This window comes from Triturus cristatus, chromosome 7 (assembly GCF_964204655.1).
Source record: "Triturus cristatus chromosome 7, aTriCri1.1, whole genome shotgun sequence".
Lineage (NCBI taxonomy): Eukaryota > Metazoa > Chordata > Amphibia > Caudata > Salamandridae > Triturus > Triturus cristatus.
In genome coordinates, this window is record NC_140590.1 from 1253444143 (window position 1) to 1253465334 (window position 21192).

Sequence of the window (21192 nt, forward strand, 5' to 3'; positions counted from 1 at the left end):
GAAGACCCCTGGTATAGACTGATGGGGTCCCTAACAAAGATAGAAATAAATCAGATTGCCCTGCCTGGCCTTCGTCCCATTGCTCTAGCACTCAACATGCACAATAGTGGCCATAAGTCATCTACATTGCACCTCAATGAATACATCTTCCACGACCATGCAAATGGGGCTAAGATAGGGCACAAAATTGAAACGTTCCTGCAAAATAATAATACATCAGAGGTTGCCCTCAATATCCATTGAGATTCCATTAATGCTAACATGAGAGGTAATTTCATCACACAAACAAGCCAGGTACCAAAGAATCAGGGCAGACTAGAGACGGGAGTTGGAAACTTCACTATAACAAGCAGTGGAACACCACCAACAGTCCCCATAAAATAAGAACTGGCACAAAGTAACCACAAATTCAAAAACACAAAAAGGGGGGCCTAGTGAGATATTAAGACCAGCGGGTTTTCACTCCCAACCCATAAACATAAACGCAACAAAATACCAGGGTCTAAGAAGAGTGCCTACTTGAAACCTAGGATGTCAGTGAAGTATTTCTTTATTAGGACGAAATCCCTCACCTACCAGAGGTGGCATGCTTCATCAGAGGGATTGTCCTCACAGCATAACAGCAGGTCACGGTGCTGGCTACAACTCCCACTCTAATTGGGAGGAGCTCTGCAGATGTTTCAGTATGCTATGATGTACCTTAGGGAGTCAATCGCGTGGTGTGGCTGGCAGAGTGTAATAAGTATTGTGATGCAAACAAAAGAACGTAAGCAACGTGATTAAAATTGACTACAAACAAGTCATTATGCTTTATTATTGTCCGTCTTGGTCAGGATTAAAAAATAAGTGAATGCGCAAGGAACCAGTTTCGTAACCCTGATGATGTACTATCCTGTGGTCAACATGTTTCTGCCCTCACTAGACCCCTCAGCTGAGGGCCTGGGGCATTCATCAGGACCTCAAACAATTCACTTTGGCTAGCTCAAAGAGATGCCAAATAGTGCAAAAAGAGAAAACCAAAATGCAAAACCATAAAGAAAGTGGTCAGCAATATTTTATCATTGGATCCAGTTTTCAATAACCTGTGGGGAAATATGAACATGATCAAGTCAACATGTAGGTTACAAGGAACGATTGCTAGTAACGCATGACATTTTAATTGTGCCACCATCAACCAATGAGGTGAACAACAGTTGCCTCCAGTGCGGTGTCAACATGATATCCAGTAGTAACACACACATAAACAAGCAATTTTACTCACAAAAGTCGGGTGTCGCGTCTCAACTCGAAATGCCCTGCCGAGAGGCTCAGGGGGCACATTATCATGGGAGTAAAAACATGAGGTGTGTAGAACAAGGCATTACAGGAGAAACACTTATGTACATGTGCGACACAGGACTGAACTGTGTCTGCTGGTTTTGCAAACTAAATAAAGCCACAGAGCCAGCAAACATAACAAAGCGCCCAATATTTCACTTTGCCCGGGGCTTACCCATATTACTTGCCCACTAGGCAACATTGAAAACTGACAATGTGGTCACATACAACAAACACAGGCATCTAAAAAGGAAAAATAAAAGAGAAATTGTAAATAGAGATACAGAGTTTTTTTTCCTGCCTCACCACTCCGTTTCCCCATAATGACAGTAATTCATAGTAATGGCAAATGTTGCAAGGTAAAAGTATTATGTGGTATGGCAGGGGTGCCTTACCATGTAATACTACCACAATACACAAATATGGACCCCGGGTACTCTCTCAGTACACTCCTCTCAGTCCAGGCAAAAAGCAGATAAGCTACTTAGAGGAACATGTGTTAAGTATTTCACATCACCAACATGGACGATAAGTAAGTGACACGACTCGAGAGAAATCCGACACCAAAAATAGCTTTGATTTTTATATACTTTTAGACACCAAAACGAAATCAATACATACAGTGTAAACAGAGTTATCGAATTTAAAGCATTAAATAAATCAGTACTTTCCATTGTGAAAACATTAATGCTGCCGTCAATGGGAAAAACACACATATGCAATTGGTTACTTACAGGGTGAGTTCAAAGAAACCCTCTTGTAGTTAAGGTCTTGTGAGTCCCTAAACGATATCACAAGAGGTAGAAGAATTTTATCTGGCTTAGTGGAGCGGGGTGCAGAGGTGCCTTTTAGCTGTGAAACGGAGCTTTCAATCAGGCGTTTGGTGTTGGAAATGGTTACCCTAGCAAAAAGGAACTTGCGGGGTGAGTTGAGCAAAACCCGTTGGGACTTAAGCAAGGACCTAGCCTTGGACCAGGAGTCTCCAGGCAGATCCAATCTACCTGGCTGGGGGGACTCAGGTGTAGAGGTGCTCTGGGCTAGCCATTGTCCTGAACTGGATCCGTGACCAGAGGAGCTGTCAGAAGTGCCAGGAGATGGTGAAAATAAACGCAAAATCTTTTCGATGGAGCCACAGGGGTGGTTGGTTCGTGCAGGTGAATTCCTTCTCTTGAAGCATCAAGTAAAGCAAGTTGTAGTCGGACTGACTACCAACAAACCTTGGTACCTGCAAGCACTCAGGTTGAGGAAATCTTCATCCAGAGTACCAGGTAAACAATGTAGAAAGCTGAGCCTCACTGAGGGTCGGAACTGCAGTTTTCAGAAGCCCTCTGACCAAGGTCTTTTAGCAGCCATGCCAGACAGCCCAGGGAATAGGATTTCTAGGTTGTGGACTTAGCAGCTTGTGCCTGCCGACTGCAGCGGACTAGTTCCTCCAGCCCAAGGGAGTTCTTGTGATGTCCAGAGTTTGCAGAGGAGTTCACCTTCCTTTTGGAACCAGCCTCTTGCCTTGGTCTAGTCGAAATCCATCGAGTGCAAGGTGGCTTGCAGAGGTGCAGAGCTTATCGCCTCTCTTCTTGGAGTCCTGCCTTGTCATGGAAATGGCCCTGGACCAGGAATCTATAGGCAGATCCAGTGTACTTGGCTCAGTTGACTTGGGTGCAGAGGTGCTCTAGGCTATCCATGATGCTGAACTGCATTCGCGGCCAGAGCAGCTGGCAGGCGTGCCAGGAGAGGGTGAAAACAAATGCAAAATCTTTACATTGGAGCCACAGGGGTGGTTGATTGTTCCTACAGGTGGATCTCTTTTCTTGAAGTGTCGAGTAAAGTAGGTAGTAGTCAGACTTGCAACCAACAAGCTTTGGTACCTGCAAATCTTCATCCAGAGTACCAGGGGAACGTTGTAGAAAGCTTAGCCTCACTGAGTTTTGGGACTACAGTTCTCAGAAGCCACCTGCCCAAGGACTTTGAGCGGCCAAGCTGGATGGCTCAGGGAACAAGACTTCATGGTCCCGGACTTAGCGGTTTGTGCCTGCCAAATGCAGGGAACTAGTTCCTCTAGTCCAAGTGAGTTCCTGTGAAGTCTGGAGTTTGCAGAGGGGTTCACCATCCTTTTGGACCTAGCCTCTTGCCTTGGTTGAGTCGAAAACAGCGGATGCAGGGTGGCTGCCACAGGTCTAGAGCTTAGCGCCTCTCTTCGTGGAGTCCTGCTTTGTTGTGGAAATGAGTCTCTTCTTGGTAGCACATCAAATCTAAAGTTCTGGTGTATGGGGTGCCCCTTAAATCCTGAAATTAGAGGGTGTTAGTGGGTGTGAGGACTAGTAGCCAATGGGCATCTAGTAGCGTGGTTAATCTGCCTCAGTAGTGACGACATCATGTGGGTGAAGGTCTCTAAAACTAGTCACAACCTGATTTCTAACCTAAATTTAAGATGGCCAAAACTATCCTCAACTGTATATCTCAGCTGCAACACCCTTGAGGTGTGGTCAGCCTTGTGGAGATGGACTCCTCCTGTATAGCTAATATCCCGCCTGCCCGCGAATAACAGTGCCTGGGGCAGGTGAGGTTTGTCCTCGAGTGGGAGACAAGTTCCTTTGCCCAGTGGCACCAGTGAAGCCTTTGAGGATCACCTCCACACCGGTCTAATCACTAGCCAAACTTGTGTGGGTGGAGGTGTCACCTCCTGCTTACACAGGTCTTTGTCTCTGGCCTCTGGGAGCGGCACACGCTCAACAGGGATCAGACTTCTGTCTTGGCTGCAAACTTTTGAGAAAGCCCACCAAGGCATGAGAACACTGGGTTAACTTGATGGACACTCTAAAGTGTCACCTAGGTACATTCTGGTTAAACCTCGACCCTACCATCATGTCAGGGTTTAAAAAGAATGGTGTTTGATACCAAACATGAAAGAAATCGCCTGGGTCATCATGGAGCTGAACATATAGGTAATGCCCATATGTCAGCCCATGTTTATATGATGGACCGCCAGGAACTTGCGGTAGAATTACATTTAGAATGCTATCACAGGGCAATATATGCTTTCACATATATTCCCACACATATAATACAATGTGCCCTGCCTCCTGGGCTATAGGAGGCCTGCCGTAGGGGTGACAGACATGTATTAGATACAGTGAGGTGACCCTGTCACACATGGTGTGTGCAGGGTCGAACTCGAGTAGGCAAGTTGCTCATGCAGGGCTGCCGTGGCAGACCTGCAGACTTCGGTTTTACTTGGGTCACTCAGGGTGGCACATTAAGTGCTGCAGCCCTGCTATCCCTGGTACCTTTACAAGGGCCGTGCAGGGGTTTAAAAATACTTGCCAATTGGGTGTACCAATTCATATTTACAGTTTAAGTGATAGAGCACTGGGAGTGGGCCTGGTTAGCAGGACCCAGCACACTTTCAGATCAATTACTACGGCATCTAGCACCAAAAAGTGGGGGGATGACCATCCAAAAAGGGCACTTTACAACATGACTCAGACGAAAGGCGATGAGTACTATCCTTGCTCTGGTAGTTCTCATCATCTAATTGGAAGAAAGTGGAAAGACAATCTGCATTGGCATGGTCAATCTCTGGTCTGTGTTCCACTACAAAGTCCATACCCTGTAGGGAAATAGACCACCTTAACAATTTGGGGTTCTCTCCTCTCATCTGCATCAACCACCTGAGAGGCCTGTGGTCAGTTTGAACTAGGAAGTGAGTCCCAAACAGGTAGGTCCTCAACTTCTTTAAGGACCAAACCACAGCAAAGGATTCCCTCTCAGTGGTACTCCACCGCTTCTCTCTGGGGAGAAGTCACATGCCAATGTAGGATGCTCGCTGATCTTGGGCTACATCGTTGGTCTGGGCCAACATTGCCCCAATCCCATGTTCAGAATCTTCTATTTGAACAATTAACTTTTTCCCATGGCCTGGTGCTTTTAAGACAGGTGCTGAACACATGGCTGCTTTTGGGTTAACTCAGTGAGAGGGGCCACAATGGTACCATACCTTTCACAAACCTCCTATAGTATCCAGGTAGGCCAATGAATGCCCTGACCTGAGTCTGTGTCTTTGGAGGCTCTCAGTCCAGAATGGTCTGGATCTTAGGTTGAAGAGGTCTAACTTGGGCTCCACCTACAAGGTGGCCCAACTAGACAAAATAACTCTGCCCTATCTGGCACTTACTGGCCTTGATAGTGAGGCCTGCCTGTTGCAGCCCCTGCAAAATGTCTCTCAGGTGGACCAGGTGATCCTCCCAGGTGGAGCTAAAGGCAGCCATATCATTCAGGTATGCTGCACTAAAGTCATCCAGGACTGAAATAACTATATTCATCAACCTTTGAAGAGTGGCAGGTGCATTCTTTAATCCAAAAGGCATCTGTAGGAAGCTGGCTCTGCATTTACTATACCAAAGCAAGGTATAGTGTGCGCAGAGTCCAGTGGATCCCCAAAGGTAAAGTAAAGGCTAAAGTAGATAATACTAACAGCTCTATTTGTGGTAGTGTGGTCAAGCAGTTAGACTTATCAGAGGGCGGTGTTAAGCATTTATTTTACACACTCAGGGAAGAAATGTTATCACACACTCAAAGACTAAATTCAGACCAATTGGTAAGTATAAAAAGGTATACTTTGTATTTTATTTAAGAACCACAGGTTACTTAATGCAGGTAAGATGCAATATTTGCAAGGTATCAGAGCTTTTCAAGTAGAAAGGTTGGTAAAGTTTCCAGCAATACTTTTCATTCGCAAAGAAGGTACTTGGTATGCAGGATATACAGTTAGTGCAATACAGAGAGAACGTATGCAATCCTGTGGACAGTAAGGCAGGTGATGAACCTACAAGAAAGTACCTGGTTTGCAGTTCCAGTCTTCGGATGGTCCAGGTGAAAACTGAGGGCAATGTCGAATGTTGGGGACTGTGGGCACCCAGAGGTGAGGGATTCAGTATCTACGCCATGGCAGTTGATACCGGCAATGAGATTTACCCTTGCGGTCCGTGGAGAGTAACGTTGTAGGTTGGTTTTCAGCAGACCACCAACACGGTGACTGTCATGGTCTCTGGCGGCTGTCTGCTGTAGTTCAGCTGGAGGAGTTTGGGTGCCATTGGACCATCACAGGGAGATCACAGACGGGCGGTAGAGTCAGAAATACGCGGAGGAGGCCGACAGGGCCACTTGCAGGAGGGTATGGGCTCTTGGGCACCAGCTGGGCACAGCTGGAGTCATGGGGCCAAGCGGATCCCTCGAGATTGTGGAGGCCATCCAGCTGGGGTGCTTTTTCTTCTGGCAGGGTTAAGTCGCATCAACACAAGTGTCGGTGCTCTATCACTGTGGTCGGGGAGTTCCTTGGTAGCAGTGAGTCACAACGACACCAGGGTCGGTCCTCACAGTGGCGGTTTCTTGTACCGGCAGACACCAAGGACTAGAGCCTCTAGTCCAGAGGGGGGTTCTTGGCACTTTGGTGAAGGTTGCAGGGCCTCCGGGGTTTCTTGGAGGTCAGGCAGGGCTTCTGGAAATACAGCAGGTCCAGTGGTCGAACCGGGTGCAGGTGGTGGAGTTCTTGCAGAGTTTGGTCATGCTGTTCAGTTCTACACCCCCTAGTATGCCACCCTCCAGAGTGGAGGGGGGCATTATCCTCTTCCAAATTGGCTGAGCCACCTCATCTTCAAGATGGAAGGGACTGAGATGTGTGCTTCACCTCACCTCCCCCACCTGAGGGGTGGAGTTGGCAAAGGTGGGCACACCTCCCATCCCGGCTATATTTTCATGCATGTTTTCACGCCCAAATGGGGGTCAGAACCCATGGGAGCCACTTGCTGATAGCAGCAAAAGTCTAGGGGTAGCTAACAAAGGTGTCAGGCCTTTGAAGCTCCCTCTTTGTAGACCCTGCCCATCCTAGGGGACGAGACATGACACCTTTGCCCAGGATGTGCTTTGTTTCCAGACCCAGAGAGCGGACGACTCTCTACCCAGGGGTCCAGAAACATGTCTGGTGGTGGCAGATAGTGGGTAGCCAGTCAGGAACCACACCAGGGCTAGTCTGGTTTCAGGAGGCATCTCTAAACTAAATTAAATCTGAAACTGGCATCAGTGCGGGTTTAATGTGCTGAGAAGTTTGATACCAAACTTCTCAGTCTTCAGTAAAGCCATCATGGAGCTGTGGGGTTTGTGATGACAAACTCTCAGCCCATGTGCTCAGAATGGCTTCACTGTATTTACAATGTCTGTGAATGGCACAGACACTGTAGGGGCACAGTGCCCATGCCACTGTGCCCTCACCTGTGGTATAGTGCACTCTTCTATGCCACAGGCAATGTTTGGCAATGTTAGGCATGGCACCCAGGGACGGGTGCCTTGTCGACTTTTGGGTTTAGGGGTCCCACACGGACACACAGGCTGGAGTGGCAGGGTGCATGTGTCAGGAGAGGAGTCTCTGAGGGTGGCATAATACATGTTGCTACCCTCAGAGGCTCTCTCTGGTTACAAGGCCCTTTTGTAACAGGGGTACCTTATACAAGGGATTTAGATTTGGGCCGGAGGCAGTGCCAATTGTGGATGCAAAGGTACAGTTTGGGAAAGAACACAAGTGCTGAGACGTGCGTAGCAGGATCCCAACACACACTTTAGTCAGGTTGGCATCAGGTCTAGGCAAAAAGGTAGGGGGTAACCATGCAAAATGGGGTACTTCCCCAAAAAAACTAAAGAGGTAGAGACTAACCTTTCTCAAGAGAGTATTCATTGTCTAGGTGGAAGAACCTGAAAAAGGCCCTCTGCATTGGCATGGGCAGTCCCAGGCCTATGTTCCACTGTACAGTTCCTTCCCTGTAGGGAGATGGACCACCTCAACAGTTTTGGATTTTTGCCTCATATTTGCTTTAGCCATCTGAGAGGTATGTGGTCAGTTTGTATCAGGAAGTGAGTACCAAACAGGCATGGTCTCAGCTTCTTCATGGGCCAAAACACAGCAAAGTCCTCCCTCTCAATGGCACTCCAATGCTGCTCCCTGTAACCTCCTGCTTATAAAAGCAACAGGCTGGTCTTGGCCATCACCATTGGTCTGGGATAGGACCGCTCCTATCCATAGCTTAGGGGCATCAGTCTGCACAATTAACTGCTTGGAGTAGTCTGGATCTTTGAGAATTGGTGCTGAGCACATTGCTCTTTCTGAGTGTCAAAAGCCTTTTGACAACTAACTGTCCAGTTTACTTTCTTGAGCATTATTTTGGAGGAAAGTTCTTTGAGGGGTATTACAATGGATCCATACCCCTTCACAAACCTACTGTAGTGCCTAGTCAAGCCAAGGAATGCCTTTATTTGGGTTTGGTTTGTGGTAGCCTCTCATTCAAGAATTGTCTGGATCTTGGGTTATAATGGTTGCATTTGGCCTCCACCGACAAGGTAGCCCAAGTATACAACAGTTCCCTGTCCTATCTGGCACTTGGATGCCTTGATAGTTAGGCCTGCAGACTGTAGGTCCTGTAAGACCATCCCCAGGTGGATCAGGTGATCCTGCCAGGTAGAGCTATATACAGCAAATTTAATGAGATATGCTGCACTAAAGGTCTCTAAGCCACCAAAGACTTGATTCACCAACCTTTGGAAGGTGGCAGAGGCATTCTTTAAACCAAAGGGCATAAGAGTAAACCGGTAATGCACATTAGGTGTGTAGAATGCTGTATTTTCTTTGGCTCCTCTCCTAGGGTCATGCCAATCGGCCAGCACCCTGCAGTTAAGTCAGAGGTACTGAGAAATTTGTCTGCACCCAATTTGTCTATCAATTCATCAACCTTTGGGATGGGTTGGGCATCTGTTTTAGTGACAGAATTGAGACCTCTGTAGTCCACACAAAACCACATTTCTTGCTTTCCACTCTGGGTGAGGTTTGGGGACTAGGACCACTGAGCTGGCCCAGGGACTCTCAGAAGGTTCAATGACCTCCAACTCCAACATCTTGCTCACTTCAGCCTTGATGCTTTCCTTAACTTGGTCTGACTGGCGATAGATTTTGTTTTGCAAGGCAAGCTGTCTTCAGTGTCTACGTCATGGGTACACCAGTGTGTCTGACCAGGGGATAAGGAGAAGAGCTCAGCATACTGCTGCAGGACCTGCCTGCAGTCGGCCTGCTGTTAGTCAGAGAGGGTATCCGAGTAGGTAACTCCATCCACTGAACCAACTTTGGGACTGTAAGAGAGGATGTCAGCGAAAAGTTCACTCGCTGTCTCCTGATCCTCATCAGTAACCATCAGCATGGTTACATCAGCTCTGTGACAGAAAACTTTCTGGTGATTTACATGGATCACCCGCTTGGTGTTCCTGCAAGTGTCTAAGTCTACCAAGTAGGTAACCTCACTTTTCTTTTCTAAGATGGGTAAGGTCCACTCCATTTGTCTTGGAGGGCCCTGGGTGCCACAGGCTCCAAAACCCACACCGTTTGCCCTGGTTAGAACTCCACCAGTGTAGCTTTCTGGTCATACCACAGCTCCTGGAGCTGTTGGCTGGCCTTTAGATTAGATTTTTGGATGCCTTTTCCATGTACTCCACCATTCTGGAGCAAACGCCTAATACATAGTCCACCACATCTTGTTTAGGCTCATGGAGAGGTCACTTCCAGCCTTCTTTCACAAGAGCAAATGGTCCCCTTATAGGATGGCCAAACAGAAGTTCAAAGGGGGAAAACCCTACTCCCTTCTGAGGCACTTCCCTGTATGCGAAGAGCAGACATGGCAGAAGGACATCCCATCTCCTTTTGAGTTTTTTAGGGAGCACCATGATCATGCCTTTCAATGTCTTGTTAAACCTTTCAACAAGACCATTGGTTTGTGGATGATAAGGTGTAGTGAAATTGTAGGTCACTCCACACTAATTACACATGTCTTAGGTAAGCTGACATGAAGTTAGTAACTCTCTCAGAAACCACCTCCTAAACATACCAATGAGGGCTTTGGCTACTGCAAGAGCTATAGTAGACCTAAGGGGAATTGCTTAAGGATTCCTGGTAGCATGATCCACTACTACCAGTATATATTGGTTTCCTGAGGTTGTGGGTGGTTCAAGTGGACCCACTATGTCCACACCAACACTTTCAAATGGAACTCCAACCACAGGCAGTGGAATTAAGGGGGCCTTTGGGTGTCCACCTGTTTTACCACTGGCTTGACAGGTGAAATGCATTCACTTTCTGGGACATATGGGGCCAGTAGTAATGGCTGGCAAGCCTTTCCCAAGTTTTAGTCTGGCCCAAGTGCCCAGCTAGGGAGATGTCATGGGCCAATGTGAGTAAGAACTCTCTGTACAACTGAGGTACTACCACTCTCCTAGTGGTACCAGGTTTGGGGTCTCTTGCCTCAGTATACAGCAGCCCCTCCTCCCAATAGGTCCTGTGGGAGCCACTGGCCTCTCCCTTTTCCTGGTCAGCAGCTTGCTGCCTCAGGCTTTCAAGAGTTAGACAGACCTGCTGCCTAAGGCACAGCTGTTCCTTAGAGGGTCCCCTGGGTTTAGGAGCTCAACCTGGTAAGGTTCAAGTCCCACATGCTCAGTTTGCTCTGGAGTTGACACACTCTCTCCCGGAGGAGAGGGGTCCTGATCATTTTGCTGTTGGGAAGCTGGTCCACCAGTCTTCCTACCTTTTCTCTAGAGGGGTTGTTCCATACCTTCAGGCTTCAACACTCCTTTGTCCCCCTGTGCTTGTCTCTGCGCTCGGGTTTTCACACACACAATATCAGGGATTCCCACCATAGCTGAGTGCATTTTCAATTTTACCTCAGCCCAGGCTGAAGTCGCCAGCTCGTTTCCAAGCTGACCAGCAGCTGGTAGTTGTGGAGAGACCACTACCTGTTTCAGGCCAGTAACCCCCCACCCCACAGTCTAATGTCACCCTAGCCAAGGAATAGTCTGTGGTTACACTGTCTGCATTGGTGACTGGATACGTTTCTCCAGTCAGGTATTGTCCTGGGGAGACCAGTGTATCTTTCACCATGGTGACACTGACAGCTGTATCCCTCAGGGCTTTTACTCTAGTCTCATTAATCAAGGGGTACTGCAGGTACTTCTTTAAGCTCGTGGGCCATATAGCCAAAGTGTCAAGGTCCACCCCCCCCCCCCATCAGAAACTAAAGTTGTTTCAGTGTGAACCAGGGTTTGCTCTGGGCACACTGTTGACCCCATCTGGAGATTAACCACACCAGCATTAACAGGTGGGGGATTAGGGACTGTCTTGTTAGGACAAGTGGCATTTCGAGTTTGGCGTTCCAACTTCTTACAGTTGTTGCACCAGGCCTTTAAGGGAGCAGAATTTTTACCCTTGTATCCATCAGTGGATTGGAATGTTTTCTGGGGCCTAACCTCCTGTGCAGGTTTTTTGGGGACTTAAGAAAACCCTTGGGTTTTAGCTTTAGGGGATCACCCCCTTTCCCCTGGGTAGGTTGGTAACCCCTTTCTTTTGGTCACCCCCAGTGGTAGATTTGCTCACCCTATTCTTCATCCAGTGGTCTGCCTTCTGTCCCAATTCTTGGGGAGAAATTAGACCTAGGTCTATGTAGTGATATAAGTAGCAGGGACTGGCAGGTCGGGATGAGGACGACCAGTAGTGGTGAATGGTCACTGGTGGGGTTTCTTTACGGTGCCAGTATGCGTAATAATGCGTAGATTTATGAAATGAAAATCCTTTACCTGAAGTTGAAAAGTCCATTGGAGAGTAATAATCAGAAGTGCCCAAATTGTCGCCAAATCTGTAGTGATATAAAAGATGATCAGGTCCATGTAGGTTCTTGTAATAACAGGTATTTAATGAGTAAGATGCTACAAGGTGGTAATTATAAGTATTAAGATAAATCCAAATGATAAAACCCCACCAGGAGCTGTAACCTTTCAGCTCAGTCCCAAACTCCCAACTGACTAGAGCTACGAACTGTAGTGATGGTAATGAAGATCAAGTCCACGTAGGTTCTTGTAAGAATAGGTATTTATTGAGTAAGATGGTACAAGGTGGTAATTATGAGTAAGAAGGTAAATCCAAGGTAAGAAAGAAAACCCCACCAGGAGCTGTCACCTTCCAGCTCAGTCCCAGGCTCCCAACTGACTCCAGCTCAGAACCAACATTCTAAATCAGTCATCGTGCATAAACACATTCCAAATGATGACATCAGTGAACATGCTGGAAAGTCAACACTACACATCTTCCCCTTTTATACATTTTGCAATTGGAACCAAAACTGATGTGAACAAAGCAATTACAAATAATAACAATGAATGAGTAAAAGAAAAGTAGGAACGAAAAGAAGGAACATGAATGAGGGAAAGCATAAATATAAGAAACGTTGAACACAAATGGAGATAAATGAAGAAAGAATTCAACTGAGAAGTAACAAGGGAGGCGAATAAAGTAAGGAAAAATAGGAAAGAGAACACATCTTCTCCTTAAAGGACAAAATGAAGGAAAAATACAAAGGTGGAAAAATAAGAAAGAGAACACATCCTCTCTTTAAAGGACAAAGAGAAAGAGATAATACATAGGTGGACACTGATCACAAACGTTGAGAGTAACACAAACTACACCAAATGGCCAGACTGGAGAAATTGCGAACCAACAAACGAAAAAGTGAAAGGTAGGACCACAAAGTATAAATAAGAATAAAAGAAGTGCTCCACAGGAGAAACAAATAGAAACTCCAGTAATAATAATAAGAAGGTGAAAATTAACACCTAACAAGAGCACGAACAGAGGAAAACCTCAGTTGCCAGTTACAATAATTAATTCTAATATAACCCTATAAAAAGGCAATGAGAATCTGGCATATTAAACACATAAAAGCATTAAAAACATTAAGTGCACAGAACATTTAAAAACTCATGAGTAATAAATATGCTAATAACTATATTTCATGTAACGTACGTCTACGCACAAGAAAATATTTAGAATAATAAAACTTTTGCGCAAAAGGAAAAAAATATTAAAAATCATAGAGCTCTAAAATAATAGGTAAGCAGTACTGAACCTTAAAGGTTGACGTCAGAATATAACATTAGAAACCGGTCAATGTAGACTAAGAACGTCCACTCATAAAGAATACAGAAATATTATTCAATTAATTAAATAACTTCAATAACAGAACTGCGTCATGAATCATAATGATGAAATTAAAACAACGCATTTATCATTAAAATATAGCGTAACTAAAGAACAGGTACTAAAATATACCTAGTGCATATAGTAATCATAGAAATGGTATTAAATCATAGAAGGAAATATGAGCATTGAATCATATATGAAATTATAATCAAGCATTAACTCAAGACAAATTTACGTAATTTTAAATAATTGATAATTATACTTGCTGCAACATAAAATCATATTGCATATAACATTGGAAAAACATCACATCATAAACACTAGTTCAAATAACGTACCTTACATCAAATATAGTTGAAATAGAAGATGGTGAGTGAACTCTCACCTAAAATGTAATACTTAATAGTAAAACAATAAACTTAAATAAGTAAAGTTGTCACCGTTGTCAATGCGCTTTGAAATGAGTTAAAGGATGTAAAAGGCTGTGCGAATCAGCGCAGAGGATTCGCAGTTAAAAACTCAGCACATTACATTTATCAATTAACTTGCAGATGGGACGAACGCTGAATTTGCCATAAATAAATAAATGGTGTGCATGTCACCGAAAGCTGGATGACATGCTGTGTACTCCAATGTTACATTAACTTTGAATACCTTTGTTGTGTTGAATCTCAGTAATCAGAGTCTCGCCAGAAACTTAGTGAATTAGTTATATGAAATGCGGAGATAGTATGAAGGAACATGGAGCGACATCTCCGGTGAGTTGCTAAATTTGAAGAATTCCTGTGATACGATGCCTTTGAGGAAAGTTGATGTTGCGTCCTTGAAAAACAACGTGGTTGGAACTTGGTTGGCAAAGAGTAGTAATCACCAAAATGGCGGCACGTTATTAGACGGCAGGCCAGATGGCTCACGGCACGTCTGAGTGTCAGGGCGTCATTGTCAAGGAGTGAGGCAAGACGTAATGAAGAGAAGAAGCGTCATCAACACAAAGCAGGAATGCCAGAGACTGGTAAGATTCACGCGCTCTTTGAACAAGCGGTGAACAGCTCGTGACCACTTGAAATGTAAAGAAACGGTTAAACTGCCTTGGTGCTAACCCAAACTCCGTAAAATAGAATATGGCAGAAACATTTTCAAAAATAATAATTCACAGTCACGGCAAGCAGGGTTAAACACATAAATTCATCTCCGTGAAGTAAACACTGAAGAACCAGCAAAGTGTTATTATTGCCGGAATGCGGTTGCTCAGATAAACTGGCTTAAAAATACCGAAGGGAACCATTATGAATGAGCCTCATGTCACAGATGATAGGAACTGGGAAGTAGCAGGAATGGATACTAGACGAAAGTAGAAGAGGCAGCAAAACAAGGACACTGGATTAGAAAGGTCAATTGTACTTGTTTTAACAAGGCATCCCAAGGTAGAAGAGCAGGCATAATGACAATGGCAGGCAACCATATTAAAGGCAAAAGTGAACATGAACGCTGCTGTGGTAACTGTAAGTTGAAAAATCACAGTCTCAAAGTAACAGAAAGTATAGCAGGGACTGGCAGGTCAGGATGAGGACGACCAATAGAGTGGGATGGTCACTGGTGGGGTTTTTTAGCATGCCAGTATGCTTAAGGATACGTAGAATAATCAGAGAAAAGTTCTTTACCTCGAATGTCAAAAGTCTATTGAAGTAATAAGCAGATGTGCCCAAAACATCGCCAAAATTGTAGTGATGGTAATGAAGATCAAGTCCACGTAGGTTCTTGTAAGAATAGGTATTTATTGAGTAAGATGGTACAAGGTGGTAATTATGAGTAAGAAGGTAAATCCAAGGTAAGAAAGAAAACCCCACCAGGAGCTGTCCCCTTCCAGCTCAGTCCCAGGCTCCCAACTGACTCCAGCTCAGAACCAACATTCTAAATCAGTCATCGTGCATAAACACATTCCAAATGATGACATCAGTGAACATGCTGGAAAGCCAACACTACAAGAACCCAACATTCTAAATATGTCATCATGAATAATCACATTCCAAATGATGACAGCAGTGAATAAGCTGGAAAGCCAACACTACAGTCTACCAGATACTGATGCCACCTTTCATTAGTGCAATTACTTAACAGGTGTTCTTTCATAAGTAGATTGTATATGCACATCACTTCCAGTTAGACAGCCAGTTAGACAGCCATCTAGTATTTTACTGAGTAGTCTATGAAGTCAACCCGGGACTGACTCTGGGTTTTGTGATCCCCCTGAACCTGATTCTATACTCCTCAGTTGTGAGTCCAAATCCCTCAATCAGGGTGCCCTTCATGAGGTCATAAGACTCAGCATCTGCCCCAGTAAAGGTCTGTAGTCTGTCCCTGCAATTACCAGTGAACAGTTCCCAAAGTAGTGCCCCGCAATGAGACTTCTCCACTTTTCTCATGGCACAGGCCATCTCAAAGGCTGTACACCATTTGGTGATATCTCCATCCTCTTAAAAATTAGGGACAATCCATTTAGAGATTTTGGGATCATAAGATCCTTCCTTTTCTATGTTTATTAAATTGCTGCCACCCTTTATGAGTGCTAGACCCAATTCTGCTCTTTGTTTTTCTAGAGCCAAGAGTTTGGATTCTAGAGCTATTCTTTTGGTCTACCTTGCTGCTAGAAGGATGTCCTCCTCGTTGAGGCTTTCCTCATCGAACTCAGTAGAACCTGGTCCAGCTGTGAATGGCCCAAATCCGCTGACTAGTATTCTGGGGGACAGGGGAATAGGGCCCCTGTCCTCCCTCTCTAGTGGGAGTGGTTGGGAGTCCACCTCTTCTCCATCTTCAGTTACCTCCTCTGAGTTCTAATCGCCCTGCTCAGAGGGGTGGTCTTTAGCATACACTGCCAAGAGCTCCTTGAGCTTTTTCTTGGAGCGGCAAGAAGCCGTGTTGATATTCTTAAGCCTACATAGAGACCTAGGTTCACTCATCTCTAGATGAGTGTAGAGGGTGAGGTCGAGCTCCTCACCCTCAAGGTTTAAATCAGCCATTATCACACTAACGGTTGGGGACTATTTTTGAAGAGGCTAGTACTTCTAACTACTTCCCCTCTAAATAAAGTGACTTTTCAAATGTCTGAAAAAAATGCTAAAGGAACTTAATCAAAGCCATAATAAGACTTTTAGGAATTTAGAAAAATAGTCAATTCAAAAATGAGTTGTACTAAAGTACATTTTTGGATTCTTATCATGTTATTAGGTATTGACTAAGTTAGTCCAACAAATGCAAAGATATAGACCCCACCACTGATCCACCAATGAAGGAAGAAGAGATTATGAGAATATACGTGAATTTTATGTAGAAATCTCAGATCTGAACACACGTACTAAGGTCAAGTTAGATTGAATATAAAGCCCTGATGAAGTTTCCTGTGATTGGGACAGCAATAAACGAAACACGTGTTGGCGAAGGGGCATGTCTAATATGATTGGAATAAAAGACAACTGAAACCACAACCTCACCTTTAGATTTCTGTGTGCTTAGAGACGTTGTTGATTGGGGACTGAGGGCACCCAGAGGTGCGGGATTCAGTATCTACGCCGCGGCAGTTGATACCGGCAATGAGATTTACCCTAGCGGTCCGCGGAGAGTAATTTTGTAGGTTGGTTTTCAGCAGACCACCAACATGGTGACTGTCACGGTCTCTGGTGGCTTTCTGCTGTCGTTTGGCTTGAGGAGTTCTATAATTTTTGGACCATCACGGGGAGGTCGCGGTCAGGCGGTAGAGCCAGGAGATGCTGGAGGAGGCCGACAGGGCCACTGCAGGAGGGGACAGGCTCTCAGGCACCAGATGGGTAAAGATGGGGTTGTGGGGCGAAGAAGATCCTCGAGGTTCTGGAGGCCATCCAGCTGGGGTACTTTTTCTTCGGGCAGGGCAGAGTCACGATGACACATGGGTCGGTCCTCTATCACTGCGGTCGGGGAGTTCCTTTGTAGCAGAGAGACGCGTCAACATCAGTGTCAGTCCTCACTGTGGCAGTTTCTGGTACCGGTGGACACCAGGGATTAGAGGCTCTAGTCCGGAGGGAGGCTCTTGGCACTTTGGCGAAGGTTGCAGGGCCTCTGGGGTTTCTTGGAGGTCGGACAGGGCTGCTGGAAGGACAACAGGTCCAGTGGTCGAACTAGGTGCAAGTGGCGGGGTTCTTGCGGAGTTTGGTCTGCAGTGGTTCAATTCCTGGTCTGGCAACGGTTGTCTTCCATTTTATTCTTTTGTCTGTCAGATCTGAAGAGGTAAGGTTTAGGGGTGCCCCTAAATACTATATTTAGGGGCATTACAGGGGTGTGCAGGTCAGGTCCAATGGGTCCCTTACTTGGGATGTCTACACCCCCTAGTATGCCATCCACCAGTGGGAGGGTGGCATCATCCTCTTCCTAATTGGCTGAGCTCCCTCATCTTCAAGATGGAGGGGACTGAGATGTGTGCTTCACCTCACCTCCCCCGCCTGAGGGGTGGGATTGGCAAAGGTGGGCAGACCTTCCTTCCTGCTAGGTTTTCCTGACGGTTTTCACATCCAAATGGGGGTCTGAACTGCTGGGGGCCAGTTGCTGATAACAGCAAAAGACAGGGGGTAGCTAACAAAGGTGTCAGGCTTTTTGAAGCTCTGCCTATTCTGAGGGAGTAGGCATGACACCTCTGCCCAGGATGTGCTCTGCGTCCAGACTAAGAGAGTGGAGGGCCCTCTACCCAGTGGTCCATAACCATGTCTGGTGGTGGCAGATGGCGGGTTGCCAGTCAGGAACCACAGACCAGGGCTATTCGGGTTTCAAGAAGCATCTGTAAAATGCCCTCTTAGGGCATTTTACATTAAGTCCGACACTGTCATCAGTGTGGGTTTAATGTGCTGAGAAGTTTGATACCAAACTTCTCAGTCTTCAGTAAAGCCATCATGAAGCTGTGAAGTTCAAGATGCTAAACTCCCAGCCCATGAGCTCAGACTGGCTTCACTGCACTTACAATGTCTGTGAATGGCGCAGACACTGTAGGGCACAGTGCTTGTGCCACTGTGCCCTCACCTGTGGTATAGTGCACCCTGCTAGAGGGGTGACTTGTCTATGCCACAGGCACATGGCTGGACTGGGAACAGCAACCAGCCCTGGCAGATTGCTGCTCAACCGGCTGCGGGAGGGCAGGGTGCTAGTGAGGAGCCCTGCTCCTGCTTTTGTTACAGGGAGATGATATCGCATCAGCCCGCCCCTCCGGCCCACTAGAAAAATGCCCGGGTGCCCACTGTGGCCAGTTTGGCCCTGCACAAGCAGTGGTTGTTGGGAATGTTACCCAGGGGAGGGTGCCATGTTGACTTTTGGGTTTGGGGTCCCACTCTCACACACAGGCTGCAGTGGCAGGGTGTATGTGTTAGGTGAAGTTTCTGAGGGTTGCAGATTACATGCTGCAGCGCTCAGAGGCTCTTTCTGGTCACAAGGCCCTTTTGTAACAGAGGTGCCTTTTACTGGGGACTCACATGTGGGCCAGAGGCTGTGCCAATTGTGAATGCAAAGGTACAGTTTTGGTAAGGAACACAAGTGCTGGGGTCTGGTTAGCAGGATCCCAGCACACACTTTAGTCAGGTTGGCATCAGTTCTAGGCAAAAAGTTAGGGGGTAACCATGCAAAAAGAGGCCCTTTCCTACAGCATCACTTTGAATTGAAAGTGGCCCTCTGGGGTGGAGAATACAGATCTCTCCTTGGCTTCCTGACAACCTTCTGTAGTCGACACAAAATTAATTTCAACTTTGTCACCCTTGGAAATAGGTTTAGGGACAAGTACCAGTGGGCTAGTCCAGGGACTGTCTTCAGGTTAAATTTCCCAAAATCCCAGCATCTTACTGACTTCAGTTTTGATGCATGCCTTTGACTTGATCAGACAGTCTATATAGATTTTGTTCTTGACAAGGATGCTGTCACCGGTTTCCACATCATGGGTGCACCAAGTTGCCTGACCAGTGGTTAAGGAAAGAGCTCTGCAAACTGTCTGAAAACGTATTTACAGTCAACCTGCTGCTTTACAGTTAGTGTGTCAGAAACGTCAACACCCTCCGCTGTACCATCTGTGGATTTGTGGACAGTACATCAGTGTGAAGTTCACTCTTTTCCTCCTGATCTGCATCAGTGACCATGAGCATGGTCATGTCAGCTGTGTCCAGGTGTGGGTTCAGGTGATTTGCATGAAGTACTCTGTGAGGACTTCTAGGGGTGCCAAAGTCAACCAAGTAGGTGACGTCCTTTTTCTTTCCCACAATTGGATAGGACCCAGTCCACTTGTCCTGGAGCGCCTGGTAGCCACGGGCTCCAACACCAACTGTCCGGATTGGTACTCAGCCAAGGCTGCCTTCTGGCCATACCAGTGCTTCACAAGCTCCTGGTTGCCCTGAAGGATCTTGTTTGCTTTCATCATGCACTCAGCCATGCGTGAGCGTAGTGTCGTGTAGTTCCTACTAATCTGTAGGATGTGCGCGATTGGACTACATAAACTAGGGGCTTGGTGACTTGACTGATTCCGAACACCCCTGTAGTATATGTTGTCCTATAGACCAGCTAGCTCACAGTGCCACTGTACGCCCCCCTAACCTTACCAGGGAGCGAATGGTTTCTGGCAACCACTGAATATGACAACCCTGACCCCTAGGATCATGGAAACAGGTACAAACCTATTGCTCATTCGTGATTGCTTATGCTCAGAGAAATATACAGAATACACAATGGGTCATTTTCAATATATTTAATAAAGCAACGTTATTCTTCTATAAACATGTGTGCTGCAATAATCAGTAGAGAGAAGCAGATGAAAGTGATGATGCAGCGGAAAGGTGGGGTAAACATATTCACCATACGAAACCAATTTAATACCCACCAAACTTTTCTCCTTACAAAACTAAAATTTGGCCCATACCTATAACTGGTCCTCCAATGAACCTTTTTGAGAGTTGACAGGGATTGGCAAATGTTAAGACGGATAATACCCCCTTATGAGGATCTACAATAAAGGGAATATTCTACAAACGAAACTATACATCACAATGGTTAAATCTCATTAATCATAATCGTCAATAATGACAGACACAGCTTTCTATTCAGTTATCTTTATCTAATTCTTTGAAAGCATATGAAATGGTCAAACCAAGGTACAGCATCGAATCTCAGTTCATCACACAATAGAAACAAGGTAATTCACAAGAACATCTCATTTAACGAGCATCAGTGAGTGGATAGGAAGAGAGACAAAAGAGCATTGTAACAAGATCAATGCAATTACAAAATATATCAACCTAAGTAAACTATAGTACAGCGTGCTAATAGTCTGAAGAGCTAACCCTCCGGCCAGAAGGGAAAACTGGGGGCAACCTCACAAAGGTATAAGGAGCAAAGTTAAAAAGTCAGGATCAGACAGCAGCAGCCAAAAAGCAACTCAAGGGAAATAGCTCACACGAAAATGCTCTCCCTCACCACGCCTGTCTAGCATAACCTCTTCTCAGCATAACCCCCCCTCAGCATAAATTCTAACACTAATAGTTATACCCTAAATGTTAAAGTCCATCCCTAATTTAGTAACAAAGTCCAAGCAATTTACAGTTTCCATTGGTTCAGAAGCATAGGGTGTTCAGTCACACCACTTCCATTGCTCTTTACTCTCAAAAGGTCTTTGGTTACAGCCATGCGGTCATCATCGTCCTTCAGCAGAGGAAACCACGATATTCTCCTTCCTAGGCTCGCACACATCTTTGTATTAATTGCAACATTTTACTAGAGCAGTTATCCACAAAACTAAACATTTCCTCGGACAGTAGGAAGTTCCACTGATA